Here is a 13710-nt window from a genome sequence, read left to right as displayed (position 1 = left end):
TTGGGACATACGCAGAAATGCAATTTTTGGCACGTTTGTCTTTACAGGCACAGGCCATTGCTAAGCATCTGTCTACAACAATATCTCCTCCCGGGATGTCGGTTACGGAAAACGGAATTTACAACCCTTGTGAAGAGCAGTGCCACGTGTAGTTTACCACATTAACAGTCTGTCTTGTAGAAGTGTTTGCGTCATACATTCTCGCATCGGAAGTCACATCGCACATAAGTTTTTACGTTCGAAGTTTGTCGCGTCGAAGCAATATCGCACAGAAGCTGCGTGCTGGAACTAAATCGCATGGAATTGTGTGCGCTGGAGGCTTTTGCATAAGAGCTAATGTCGCGCATGCGGTTCTGCGTCAGACACCTTGTCGTGCGGAACAAATTTAGCGCGGAAGTTTTGCGCAGGAAGATTTGTCGCGCGGAAGTTCATGCGCTAGAAGATTTGACACGAAAAAGTTTGTGTCAGAAGTTCTTGCATTAGAATTGATGTTGTGTAGAAGCCGCGCCGTGGGAGTTCTGTCGTTACACGCATTTGTGTTAGAAGTGTCTCTAGCGCACCTCCAGCCACTGCCCTGATGCCAACATCACCTCCCGCCACTGCCCTGATGCCAACATCACCTCCTGCCACCGCCCTGATGCCAACATCACCTCCCGCCACTGCCCTGATGCCAACATCACCTCCCGCCACTGCCCCAATGCCAACATCACCTCCCGCCACAGCCCTGATGCCAACATCACCTCCCGCCTCTGCCCTGATGCCAAAGTCACTTTCCGCCACTGCCCTGATGCCAACATCACCTCACGCCACTGCCCTGATGCCAACATCACCTCCCGCCACCGCCCTGGTGCTAACATCACCTCCCAGCGCTGCCGTGGCACTGGCGTCCAGCCCGTTCGGCCCGCACCGGCCGCCGCCCCACCCACCGTCAATCATCAGCTGGCCGTTCCTCCGCGACTCCGGGTTGGGCTCGTAGTGCTTGATGATGTCCATACACTTCTCCCACGTCAGCCCTGTCATCTGCCGGGCAAAGGCGGCCGTCAGCACGAGCCAGCCGCCACCGGCCCGCCCTGCCGCGGACCTCGGTAACACCGACGCGACGACGAGTCGCCGCCGTCGCCACCTGACGCGACGTCGGGCGCCCGTTCGCCAACGATCGACTTCGCTATGACTTGTCGTCACGATACTGAGCAATGACTCGTGGTGTGTGCTAAGCACTCGTGTGCCCGGCCATGTGCCGCCGTGATTGATCCTGCTTAAGTTTGATCCATAGTATTTGTTCACAAGGCGCGACGGGGCTGAACGGTTTATCGGCGATTTCCACTTTTTATGGAGTTAATCGAGCGAGGGCAGTGGCCGTCACTGAGGTCTGAAGAATGTTTTATGGGCACTTTCGTCGCCTGTAAACATCCCTGGTATCCACTCAATTTGGAGGGCGTTCTAGAAATGAGGCTCGATGCTGGTGGTGCACACCACTAGGCTTCAGAAAACCAAACGGGTACATGAGACAGTTTTCCAAGAAAACAGCAGGGCAAAGTGCCAGCGCTGAAGAATAATTTGAGCCAACAGCATGGAGGCAGCCGCCGCAATCACCACTTTCGCCCGCTGCGCTGACGACGCGATGTAACACGGCCACTGGGCGGTAACGCGCCGCCGTCCTTGGGTTATTTTCAGATTTCTGGCCACAACGTGTTCAGCCCGGCATGGCGTGGTCGTCGGCGGGGGAGGGTAGGGGTCCGGTTCGCCGTGCTCCGGCAGGGCATCGCTGACGGTCGCGTGCTTCCGCCGTCTGATAGCGGGTCGGTGAGCGCCAGCGGCAGCCAGACGGCGCGCCATCACGGGCCCGGGGCGGGCGGAGCTCTGGTGGCGCCGCCGTGGCTGGCGCTATAACGTCGAGATTAGATCGGCGGCCGGGCAATATGGGGCCGACGCGTGACTCGCGTCACAGCCGACACCGACGGCTGCCGGGCCGGCCGGCCGAACCGCCCCACAGAGACCGCCTCGGAGCGCGGCGTCACCGGTCACGGCCCCCGGAGCAGGCCAGGGCGTAGAGGCCGCCTCGGGGCGCGGCGTCACCGCCGGAGCAGACCAGGGCGCAGAGGCCGTCTCGGGGCGCGGCGTCGCCGCCGGAGCAAACCAGGGCGCAGAGGCCGCCTCGGGGCGCGGCGTCACCGCCGGAGAAGATGAATGGTGCGGCGGCCGCCTCGGGGCGCGGCGTCACCGGCCACGGCCGCCGGAGCAGACCAGGGCGCAGCGGCGCCTCGGGGTGTGGGCCGTTACCGGTCACGGCTGTCGGAGCAGACCAGGGCGCAGCGGCGCCTCGGGGTGTGGGCGTTACCGGTCACGGCTGTCGGAGCACAGACCAGGGGCGCAGCGGCGCCTCGGGGTGTGGGCGTTACCGGTCACGGCCGCCGGAGCAGACCAGGGCGCAGCGGCGCCTCGGGGTGTGGGCGTTACCGGTCATGGCCACCGGAGCAGGCCAGGGCGCAGCGGCGCCTCGGGTGTTGGGCGTCACCCGGCCACGGCCACCGGAGCAGACCAGGGTGCAAGCGGTTGTCTCGGGGTTTGGGCGTCAACCGGCCACGGCCACCGGAGCAGACCAGGGCGCAGCGGCGCCTCGGGGGTGGGGCGTCACCGGCACGGCCGCCGAGCAGACCAGGCGCAGCGGCGCCTCAGGGTGTGGGCGTTACCGGTCATGGCCGTCGGAGCAGACCAGGGTGCAGCGGCTGCCTCGGGATGTGGGCGTCACCGGCCACGGCCACCGGAGCAGACCAGGACGCAGCGGCGCCTCGGGGTGTGGGCGTTACCGGTCATGGCCAACGGAGGCAGACCAGGTGCAGCGGCTGCCTCGGGATGTGGGCGTCACCGGCCACGGCCGTCGGAGCAGACCAGGGTGTAGCGGCGCCTCGGGGTGTGGGCGTCACCGGCCACGGCCACCGGAGCAGACCAGGGCGCAGCGGCGCCTCGGGGTGTGGGCGTTACCGGTCATGGCCGTCGGAGCAGGCCAGGGCGCAGCGGCGCCTCGGGGTGTGGGCGTTACCGGTCATGGCCGTCGGAGCAGACCAGGGCGCAGCGGCGCCTCGGGGTGTGGGCGTCACCGGCCACGGCCACCGGAGCAGACCAGGACGCAGCGGCGCCTTGGGGTGTGGGCGTTACCGGTCATGGCCACCGGAGCAGACCAGGGTGCAGCGGCTGCCTCGGGATGTGGGCGTCACCGGCCACGGCCGTCGGAGCAGACCAGGGTGTAGCGGCGCCTCGGGGTGTGGGCGTCACCGGCCACGGCCACCGGAGCAGACCAGGGGAGCAGCGGCGCCTCGGGGTGTGGGCGTCGTTACCGGTCATGGCCGTCGAGGCAGGCCAGGGCGCAGCGGCCGCCTCGGGGTGTGGGCGTTACCGGTCATGGCCGTCGGAGCAGACCAGGGTGCAGCGGCGCCTCGGGGGTGTGGGCGTCACCGGCCACGGCCACCGGAGCAGACCAGGGCGCAGCGGCGCCTCGGGGTGTGGGCGTTACCGGTCATGGCCGTCGGAGCAGGCCAGGGCGCAGCGGCGCCTCGGGTGTGGGCGTTACCGGTCATGGCCGTCGGAGCAGACCAGGGCGCAGCGGCCCGCCTCGGGGTGTGGACGTTACCGGTCATGGCCGTCGGAGCAGGTCAGGGCGCAGCGGCCGCCTCGGGGCGCAGCGTCAACGCCAGAGCAGACCAGGGCGCAGCGGCCGGTTGGCTCAATGCCGTGATGAGAAGGGGAAAGGGTAATGCCGAATGGAAACGAGGCCGCGCTAATGGATTTCTGAGGGAGAACACAGGTGGCATTGGCTAAGGCGTGAAGAGGACAGCTTTCGAAAGATTGCACTGAATTTTGACAAAGTTGGCGTTGATTTGCTGTGGAAAGACGGTAACCAATGACCATTTTTACCGCAGGTTACGGTATCTATAACACATTTTGTCAAGTGCAGGAGCAGTGAACGCTATTAATAGAACGATGAAGCAGATATTGTACCATGTGGTTGGGCGCAAACATATCGGTGTATTTCAAAGTCGTTGACTTATTCCTGATCCAACCACACATGGGATGAGTTAGGACGCCGTTTGCTGGGGGGGGGGGGAGGGAGACGGAGAGGGGGGGTGGGCTCGTTAACCATCAATAATTTTATATTTTCTTTAAACTAGAATTTAAGGGAACTAAGGGAACTATTTAAGGGAACTAAACTAGAATTTTAAGGGAATTTAAGTCTAGAACATTTAGGCTCACGTCACTCTCAACCAAGTCAAAGGACCCATAACGTTGGCTGATAATACGAATAATTTTTGGCCACTGACTCTGTTTTACGTTCATACACGCTTCGTTAGGGTTGAAGCTGGCCACCACTTCCACCATGTGTTGTGAACTCATGACGTTTTCATTAAAATTCCAGGGGATTCTTGGTCAATGAAGTCACAAATTTGCTTGACGTGAACAAAAATGGTGTCTGGACTTATTAATGTTTGTGCATGCTGCCTTAAGTGACTTTATCTAGGTAAGTGTTTAAGTCTGCACCATACGCTCACAGACGTTCAACTCGGGCCACGGGTCGCCCTAGGTGGCGTCCAAACGGCATCATCCGACGAAGAGTCGTCTTCTTAAAGCGGTTTTTAACCTTCAGCCTGTTTCATAGTCATGTATGACGATCTATGTATCCATATGTGCTCAACGGACGCGTCATTTATCAAACATGCTTATTTGCACACATCAGCTATAATTAGTCGAAACGCCAAACACAAACAAACTTGACTTTTGACATGACATGCGACATTGTAACCAGCCTACAGATAGTAAAATGGCACGTGTTAGGGCTGTGTGTTCAACGGAGATCTTTTGCTGTCCGAGTCAGAGATTCTACGCTCACGCCGTCACTCATGAGGACGTACAACGTGCTCCTACTTCTAGCAAATGGAAGTTGGCAGCCGCACCAGTATATGGTGGATTATCAAAATTTGAGCATGCGCGGAGCACAGTGCGACACCCTCTCCCAATAGCACTAAAGATATCGGCCTATCAAAAAAGGCTGCTTAACTTTACTATTAACGGAAACGGTAGAAAATGACTATTCCAAAAAGTGTATTTAGCAGACCTTTCAGGTAACTTGCGTAAGCCTAGGCAGCAGCGTGCATGACCGATTTTCACATTTCTGAGTACATTTCCTCGCGCGGTTTGGATCTCAACCACGGACTGACAGACAAAACCATGTCCCCTGCTTTGGTAGTACCGTTCTTACCATGGCCCTGATACGATCAGCAAACCCAACGGTACATTGTCCGAACTTACCCCTTGCTCTCCTTCCAAGAACAAGTGAAGGTCTTCCACTGTCATATATTCTTTATTGGAATGCCTGAAACGGAATGAAAGCTATCAAGAGTTTGTATATCAAATCATATATGTACAGCCCCGGGCCGTGCGATGTTTTAACGAGCACCTGAACCGCACGCATCCAAAGTTCTGAAGTCTTGCGCACAGCCGTAAAATAAGTTACATTGAATGTCTTTCAGGAAATGGCTGATGTGATGACGGCGGAAGGGGCAATCAACGTACGAGCAAGTTAAGACGTGCGTCTTTATATAATAAGCACAATGAACATTGAAGCCGCGTACTGCCACCCATGTTGTGCGGGTGTACAACAAATTAGGCCATTACAAACACAGCTGCACGACAGCATTTACCCTTTCTTCAGCACATACGGTTTTTTTAATGTTCCGGCACTCACTACGCTCTTGCGTGCCCTCGTAAAAGACCCCAGCACAGCGCGCAAGCGCAGCAGTCTATACAAGCCCTCCTGAAAGGGGACCCTTCGGTGACGTTTGGGTTATGACACACGTGAGTCTAATTAATATACCGCGCTCCTAGTGCCCTGTACATCAACTGCTCGGCATGAAATTACGGAGATAGGTAGCATAACGAGCAATTAATCATAACCTGTACTGATGTGATCGTATGCGACAAACCTAGGAGCTGAGTTAATGGACCAGCAACTCTTACGTTGCAATGTTTCAGAACGTTCGTATTTTCCATGGAGCCGCCAGTATGTTCTGCCTCAACACGTATTGCGGCGGTGCTCCCAAACTTTGATGGCGGATGGCAAGCAAACGCACTTGTGGGACGCGCAGCTAGTCAACGCCTAAGCCAAACACCAACCTAAACGGCACAAATCAACTTCCCAACAGGTCTATGTCACCAGGACGCCACACTTCACTTCCCAGACGCCAAAATGTTTTGCAGACTGGTCTTACCCGCACCCGGCCGGGGGTCTGAGACCACCGCGACGGCGGGGGTCTGAGACCACCGCGACGGCCGGGGGGTCTGAGACCACCGCGACGGCCGGGGGTCTGAGACCACCGTGACGGCCTGGGGTCTGAGACCACCGCGACGGCCGGGGGTCTGAGACCACCATGACAGCCGGGGGTCTGAGACCACCATGACGGCGGGGGGGTCTGAGACCACCATGACGGCTGGGGGTCCGAGACCACCATGACGGCGGGGGGTCCGAGACTACCATGACGGCGGGGGGTCCGAGACCACCATGATGGCCGGAGGTCTGAGACCACCATGACGGCGGGGGGTCCGAGACCACCGCGACGGCCGGGGGTCCTGAGACCACCGTGACGGCCTGGGGTCTGAGACCACCGCGACGGCCCGGGGGTCTGAGGACCACCATGACAGCCGGGGTCTGAGACCACCATGACGGCGGGGGGTCCGAGACCACCATGACGGCTGGGGGTCCGAGACCACCATTGACGGCGGGGGGTCCGGAACCACCATGACGGCGGGGGGGTCCGAGACCACCATGATGGCCGAGGGTCTGAGACCACCATGACGGCGGGGGGTCCGAGACCACCACGACGGCCGGGGGTCTGAGACCACCGCGACGGCCGGGGGGTCTGAGACCACCGCGACGGCCGGGGGTCTGAGACCACCGTGACGGCCTGGGGTCTGAGACCACCGCGACGGCCGGGGGTCTGAGACCACCATGACAGCCGGGGGTCTGAGACCACCATGACGGCCGGGGGTCTGAGACCACCATGATGGCCGAGGGTCTGAGACCACCATGACGGCGGGGGGTCCGAGACCACCATGACGGCGGGGGGGTCTGAGACCACCGTGACGGCCTGGGGTCTGAGACCACCGCGACGGCCGGGGGTCTGAGACCACCATGACAGCCGGGGGTCTGAGACCACCATGACGGCCGGGGGTCTGAGACCAACTGCAACGGCCGGGGGAAGTTGACTTCTCCTGGGACCTCTAACTTCCAGACGCCGCATGAGAAAAGCAAAACGCTGTTTAAAGGTCCATCACGTTATGAACAATGCACACCAAATGCTTGACCTGAGACCAAATTTGAGATCACTAGAGGTCATGAAATGTAAAAAACGTCATTCCCATAGATGCAGCTGAAACTTGTCACCACGTAAGACCGATATTGAGGGCGCAGAAATAAATGTTAATACTGTGAAGAGTACATTCGACTTTTCCTTTTCCCCTAAATGGGACACCTCAGATCAGGTCACCATTCAGAATTGGTCTCCCATTAGCCTACAAGAACGATGATTTTTCACAACGTGCTTCTCTAAGTTCATTTTATTACGTGCAGATGTGGAAAAAAGGTATTCTAGACACAAAAATACCATTTTAGGCTGAGCTTGATGTTATCTGAGATCAGGCTGGGTCCATTTATGAGCCATCAAAATGGACAAAATTGAAGTGCGAATCAGGTCTATGTGACCAGCACAATCGTTTTACGTGGTCATAAGTAGGTATTGTATATCTACAGGTACTCGAGATTGCATAGCTGTTGTGTGCATTATGCATAGTCCCTTCCACGCTCGACAATGCATTTGTAACAAACTGAGAGCAGACACGTTGGCTGTCATAAGCTTCACAAACACGATAGAAAGGTGGTCGCTGACAGCATTGACCTAGTGCAACCCGTTACTGACAGCATTGACCTAGGTTGGCCTCATGTGACCTGACATGTTCTCACGTGACCTATTGTGACCTCATCATACATTAGAACGATGTCACAACACGTTTTCAGTGGAGCATTCGAATTATGCGTTCGAAATTACCTGATAGCACTGCCCACTTTGAGCTCAGCATGTGTTTTGCAGAGGGTAACTTTAGAGGTAAGTCATGATCTAGGCCAAGGTCATGAGCTCTGTGGTCTTATTATGGCTGTGAATACAATGCAGTACTCTATTTTTTCACAGCAAATACCAAAACCACACAAAATACGTACAAATTTACATCATTTACGAACAACGGCAGATGCTGACCTGACTTAAGACCAATAAATTGGCCCTTTAAAAAACAGAAATGCACAAACTGTAAGTACTGTCGCGTTTTTTTGCCACAGAGAGTTATAACAGTGGAAAATGACTCACAAAAAAGTTATGTGTGGTGATGATCTTGGTAGATCAAAGCTTCAAGGTTGCTCAAAGGATGCCGAATTGAAGGATGAGCAAGTAATCGAAATTTCGTGCTGCTGCAAGCGTTTGTCTGTGACCTGTGCTCGAAAAACCGTAGTTGGAAGTTTACTTCCCCTGACAGGGTGTGGATAAATCCTCAGATTTGGAAATTTTTCAGCGGTTGTCAAATTGCTTTATAGTATTTCTAGTAACGTCCTCGCTGCTCAAACAACTGTAACAGATCATCTCTCTGACTTTACGCAAGGGAAATTTGCAAGCCCTTTATCTGAAGGATTGCTCTTTCCCAGATAAACCCTACCAAATGCTCTGGCACTTTTTGTTAAAGTATGCTAGAGATATCAATAGTTTGAGAAAAGAAACTTTAATTCCTTTACGTAACGCGGCATATAACATCAGCTGTACCAAACGGTCACCGATGAACGGCCAAACCCCTTTCCCACACATGAATATCGTGAGCAATGGATCATACCATAACGTACGCCAAATCCATAACCTAGTGAACGAAGCCTATGCCGTCATCGCTAATGACCCACATCTTGGAATAAATGCAAAACTTGTCTCATTCAAGGGCAGGAAAGAGTAAGACTTGCTAGGTGCAATTGTGTTAAAAAGTATTTCATACGAACATTACGGTGTCGGATATGACCACGTCGGACATCACCGTGTGGATCCATTTGTGCTCCCAGAATCAGGCTCTCTTCGTTCTGGCACCCATATGAAGTAAAACATTCTGTTTGAACGAAATATCACACACGCTAAGCTCACAGATCGCGACCATCTCATGCATCCTGCTCGCGATAATAAAACTTCTGGGATTCCTAAACACCAATCACTCGTTTCTAGGCGTCTAGGTGTTTCAGCTAATGCGGACGGCATCAACGTAGTACCGACGCGCCGCAAGGGAAAGCACCTCACCTGAGTAACAGGAAATAGATATCAGGACGCGTGGCGATTTCTTTGAACATGTCAATAAACTCCCTGCTCGTCAGCATACCCCTGGCGTCGCCGTCTGCTCTCTGGTTGTCGTACTCCTGGAACAGAAGCATAACAGTGTTCAATCACAGCTTGCCCGTCCACATCTGCCGGGACTGCTCGGTCAATACCGACGCATTAGTGGTTACGGTGGTTCTACCATTTCCTTTCGTGAGATGCCGACTTTGTCTATCGATTATGCTTATTGTGATTCTCGAACGTCGCGAATGTATGTTTCAAACAACTGTGCAACGCTTCTACTCAATTGTCAGTCGTCCAGAGTAAGCGAAGTTTGTTGGAGAAATGCAATCAAGCGCTGGTGTCACTGATGCTTGGGTTCAAATGCAAGTGAAGCTCAATGAAGAAGTACTCCATCAAACCCTACTCACACCTGACAAAGATGGAATAATCAGGTTGAAATATTGTGTATTTGTTTTTAAAATACTTATACAGTGACAAAATACGCATGATATGCACCAGCCTTCAGGTAGAGGCGACATGGATCACAAAGGTCATCATTAAATCTACTCGCTGCTTAGAACAGCATTCGATTTTTGATGCCATAAGCCCGTAGAGACGAAAACTTGACCGTTGACGAAACATCTCGCATTCCCCTGTTGATGCATGAGAAGTTGGTCAATGCCTAGATGCCTGCAATTTGGTTCCTTCTGATGTAATTTGACTTCGTTTTGGATACACGGTTTAACAACCATCTGACACCGATTTGACAACTGCAGCCATTCGCATCGCGTTCCATGGTATAGGCGAACGCAACGGCAAAAGCGAAAAGCTGGCAAAGATAAGAGGTCACGAAAAGGCTATTTAGTCGACCGTAGGGTCATAGATCACCAACTTTGCATCCATATCGCATAACCAGGCGTAGCGTTCGTGCCAATTCACACATAATATTATCAGTTTCAAATTGTGGATTGTAATCTCCGTTACCCGTCGCTGGTAGCTTATATAAAACAAATAAAGGGCTCCGGAAACTCGACAAGCTGCTTCCGCGCCTCCAATCGTCTCAACTACGTCCAAACCATCGGAGGCGCTTACCAGCGGCCCAGCTAGTCCCCACTAATCCTCTCTCGGCCTCCATGCAATCGCCTTTAACAATCAAGCGGAAGCTGTTCAGAGCAAGTGGCCTAAAGAGCAAGCCTTGAGGCAGAAGATGCATACAGATCTGAAAACCGACGGATGATCACATGCATCATCTGTGTGTCACATGTGATACACATGTGACCTTAAAGTTGCGTGCCTGCACAGCAACACCGGCAGTTGACTTGCGTGTTGACAATGACTTAGGCAGGAGCCCATCCAGCTCCAGGCTTACAAGCTGGAAACTGACAGTTGGCCGGAGCCATGAAGTGCAGTTGCGTCCATTAGTCTTCGGCAAACATAGTCTGATGCACAGCTTGGTCCGCGCCTGTCGCTCAGTTGAAAGGCGCGGGACATCTGGCCACTGTGCGGCAGCCATGCGGGGGCTCAGGCCCGACAGGCTGCACCATGCGACAAGTCAATGCTCCGTTGTTGCACCTGTTCATTTTCCAGTATTCTGCAACAGCAGCACCTTTATTTTCAGGTCTGAGCGGTGTTTTTTGTTGTTGATTTTAAGCCGGTGCGGGATCGGCCGATCGATTACCAAACCTTTTCTGTATTCGACACCAAATGAAAGGCGTCCGGATATTGACCCACCGTGCATTACAAAGGAGGCTGACGGATGCATTTTCGGTTGTCAATTTTTCGTTTAAATAGGAGCGAGGACAATAGCACGACGATAACAGCTGGTGACCGCCGTGATCTGAAGGCCATCGTTACAAATATTGGGCCAATGAATAAAGAAGGATATAATAAACAAATAAATATATATATATATATACGCATATATACATATACCTATATATTCACGCGTGTATATATATATATATATATATATATATATATATATATATACATGAATCTGATTGGTATAGCAGGCAGCGAGTGAATGTGAGCAGCGGCTGAGCAGGAGGCCCGTTGCCAGGTCGTCAGTGCGGAGGGACGTCAGCGGTCGCGCCGCCGCATGCGGCCACTCTCTGCGGTCGCGGCGCACGCATGCTGCCGACGCCATTCCGACGACGGCAGCGCCGCGGCCTGACGCCAGACGCGGCCGCTCGGTGCCTGTGCGGGACCTGAGCACGGTCAGGCCGGCCGACGAGGGGCAGCCGGACAGTGGACGGCCCTCGGCGCTCGGTCACCGGTCCAGGGGACCCGCTCTCAGACGATGAGCCGCCTCCAACCGTCCGTCACTGACACGAGAGTCGCTGCGAGCAACGCTGGACCACGCTGGGCTTCGGGGACCCTCCGAGTGCGTGGGGCTGTGGGGGATGGGTTAACTAGTCTCTCCCACGGTCATGTTCAGCATCAGGAGTGGGTGTTGGCCATCAGCTGGCTGTGAGGGATGGGTTTAATAGCTTCTCTCACGATCTTGTCAAGTTTCAGGACTGAGCCTAGGCCGTCATCTAGCTAAGATGAAAGACAAATTACCCGAAATTCTCAGGCTATCAAAATGAGAGATCCCTTCTGCTGTCCTTTTTTGCGTCTGATTATTGGAGGACACCACGAATAAGATTATAAAAGCCACAAGTATCTTTTCTGCTGTTTTCTTTTTCCTTTTTGTTTGGGTCTGATTATTGCAGAGCAGCGCGAATAAAATAATTATGGCCGTAGGTAAATACACAAGCTCTGGAAAGTAAGACCATGGTCATCGGAATCGTCGGAGCGCATGTGTTTGAAGGGCTGACTGGGAGGCAGTTAACGATTGAGCCACGATCAAAGGTCATTTCCAAATACAACTACCGTCACATTGTTTTCGCACAAATCACCGCAATGCGGAGCTAAGCGGAGTTTGCTACCCTCTGGCGGGAGTCAGCCCGAGCGCCCGCATGCAGCCCAAATAATGTAAGCATACCTGTGTGAGGTAAGTTTCCGTGGCAGAGGACTCCCTGATGCGTGCTGTCTTCTGCTAGCACTTTCCACTCTTCTACATGCCATGGCTCGAGTATAGTCAGCGCTGGCCGAAAGACTCTAATCCCAACCAAATTAAACCAAACCACGTCACCGTGCCTTTAACTAAGCAGCGCGTTGTCAGCAATATTTGAAAACGTTCCAGGACGCTGGGTTTGACCGTGCGAGAACAAAGGCGAAACTCTGACTCTTCGTCTCATTGAAATAGTGAAAGGTAAATGAGGGAACATCAGGGAAGAAGCAAAGTTAACCCACGTGGATGTCAAGGAGGCGAATGTCTCTCATGCTGTTGCACACGTGCCCCGACGTTCACAGCCCCTTGCTCCTCCCTTCGCTTAGGATCGGCCACTCAGCATCGAGCCGGATGACGGTCAACCCAGCATCTATGCGTCTCGGGTGCTGCGATCTGGGCGGGATTGCCAGGATGTGAGGGTTCAGGGTCAAACGGCAACGCATTAGCAGCACGTACAGGTGTGAGGCGGAGAGGGCGAGGGAGACGCAGGTCTGATAAAATGAATTCAGATTTACCTCTCTGACACACAACTGAACGAGTACTGCCACAGTTAACACCAGGGGGTTCGCAATTGGTGCATACAATGCCGAGAAAACGGCCTAGGCAGGATTTTGGATGTGTGTGGGAGGGTATAACTAGTTTTTTTAAAACAGAAAACCGAGTTTAGTGCGTCGCCGGTGCTTACCATTGTTTGAGTGTTGTGATGCAGCATTGCATGTTCTCGACCTTTGAATTTTCGCGCATGCACCTATAGCTTTCAACTGTCAACACTTAGCCACGTACAGGTTACGTATCGTCAATTTGGTAAGGGGGACGTGCCCAGGGATCTACTACATGCGTACGCTCTTGGTTCAGAGGGTGTTGGTATTTTGAGAGACATGTTAAACCCAGAAAACCATGTTCGTCGTTCACCGCGTGCATATTTGGTTGATCGGGTGAATAACTAGATCTGGCGACTAATACACATCACAAGATGCGAGTGCAACGATTGCAGATCCGGCAAGAGTGAGCCATTCCAGTCAAGCGAATACAATACTTCAGGACCAAAGAACGTGCCGATGGGAGCTCTTAGCAGTCAATTTCCAGGAACAAGCGAACACCTGCCGTCATAACGATGACCAGCGAAGACGAAAAAGTGCAGTGCAGACGATCGTACCTGTCCTCTCCGGAGTCTACAAATGAGTTACGTCGCCCCTAAAAGCCGAATCCTTCAGAGAGCTACCAACACCGTCATCAATCACTGATACATGCAGTCTTGTCCAAAATTCT

This window comes from Pollicipes pollicipes, unplaced genomic scaffold, assembly GCF_011947565.3.
Source record: "Pollicipes pollicipes isolate AB1234 unplaced genomic scaffold, Ppol_2.1 Scaffold_3447;HRSCAF=4054_pilon_pilon_pilon, whole genome shotgun sequence".
Taxonomy (NCBI): Eukaryota; Metazoa; Arthropoda; class Thecostraca; order Pollicipedomorpha; family Pollicipedidae; genus Pollicipes; species Pollicipes pollicipes.
This window is presented reverse-complemented; position numbering follows the sequence as displayed.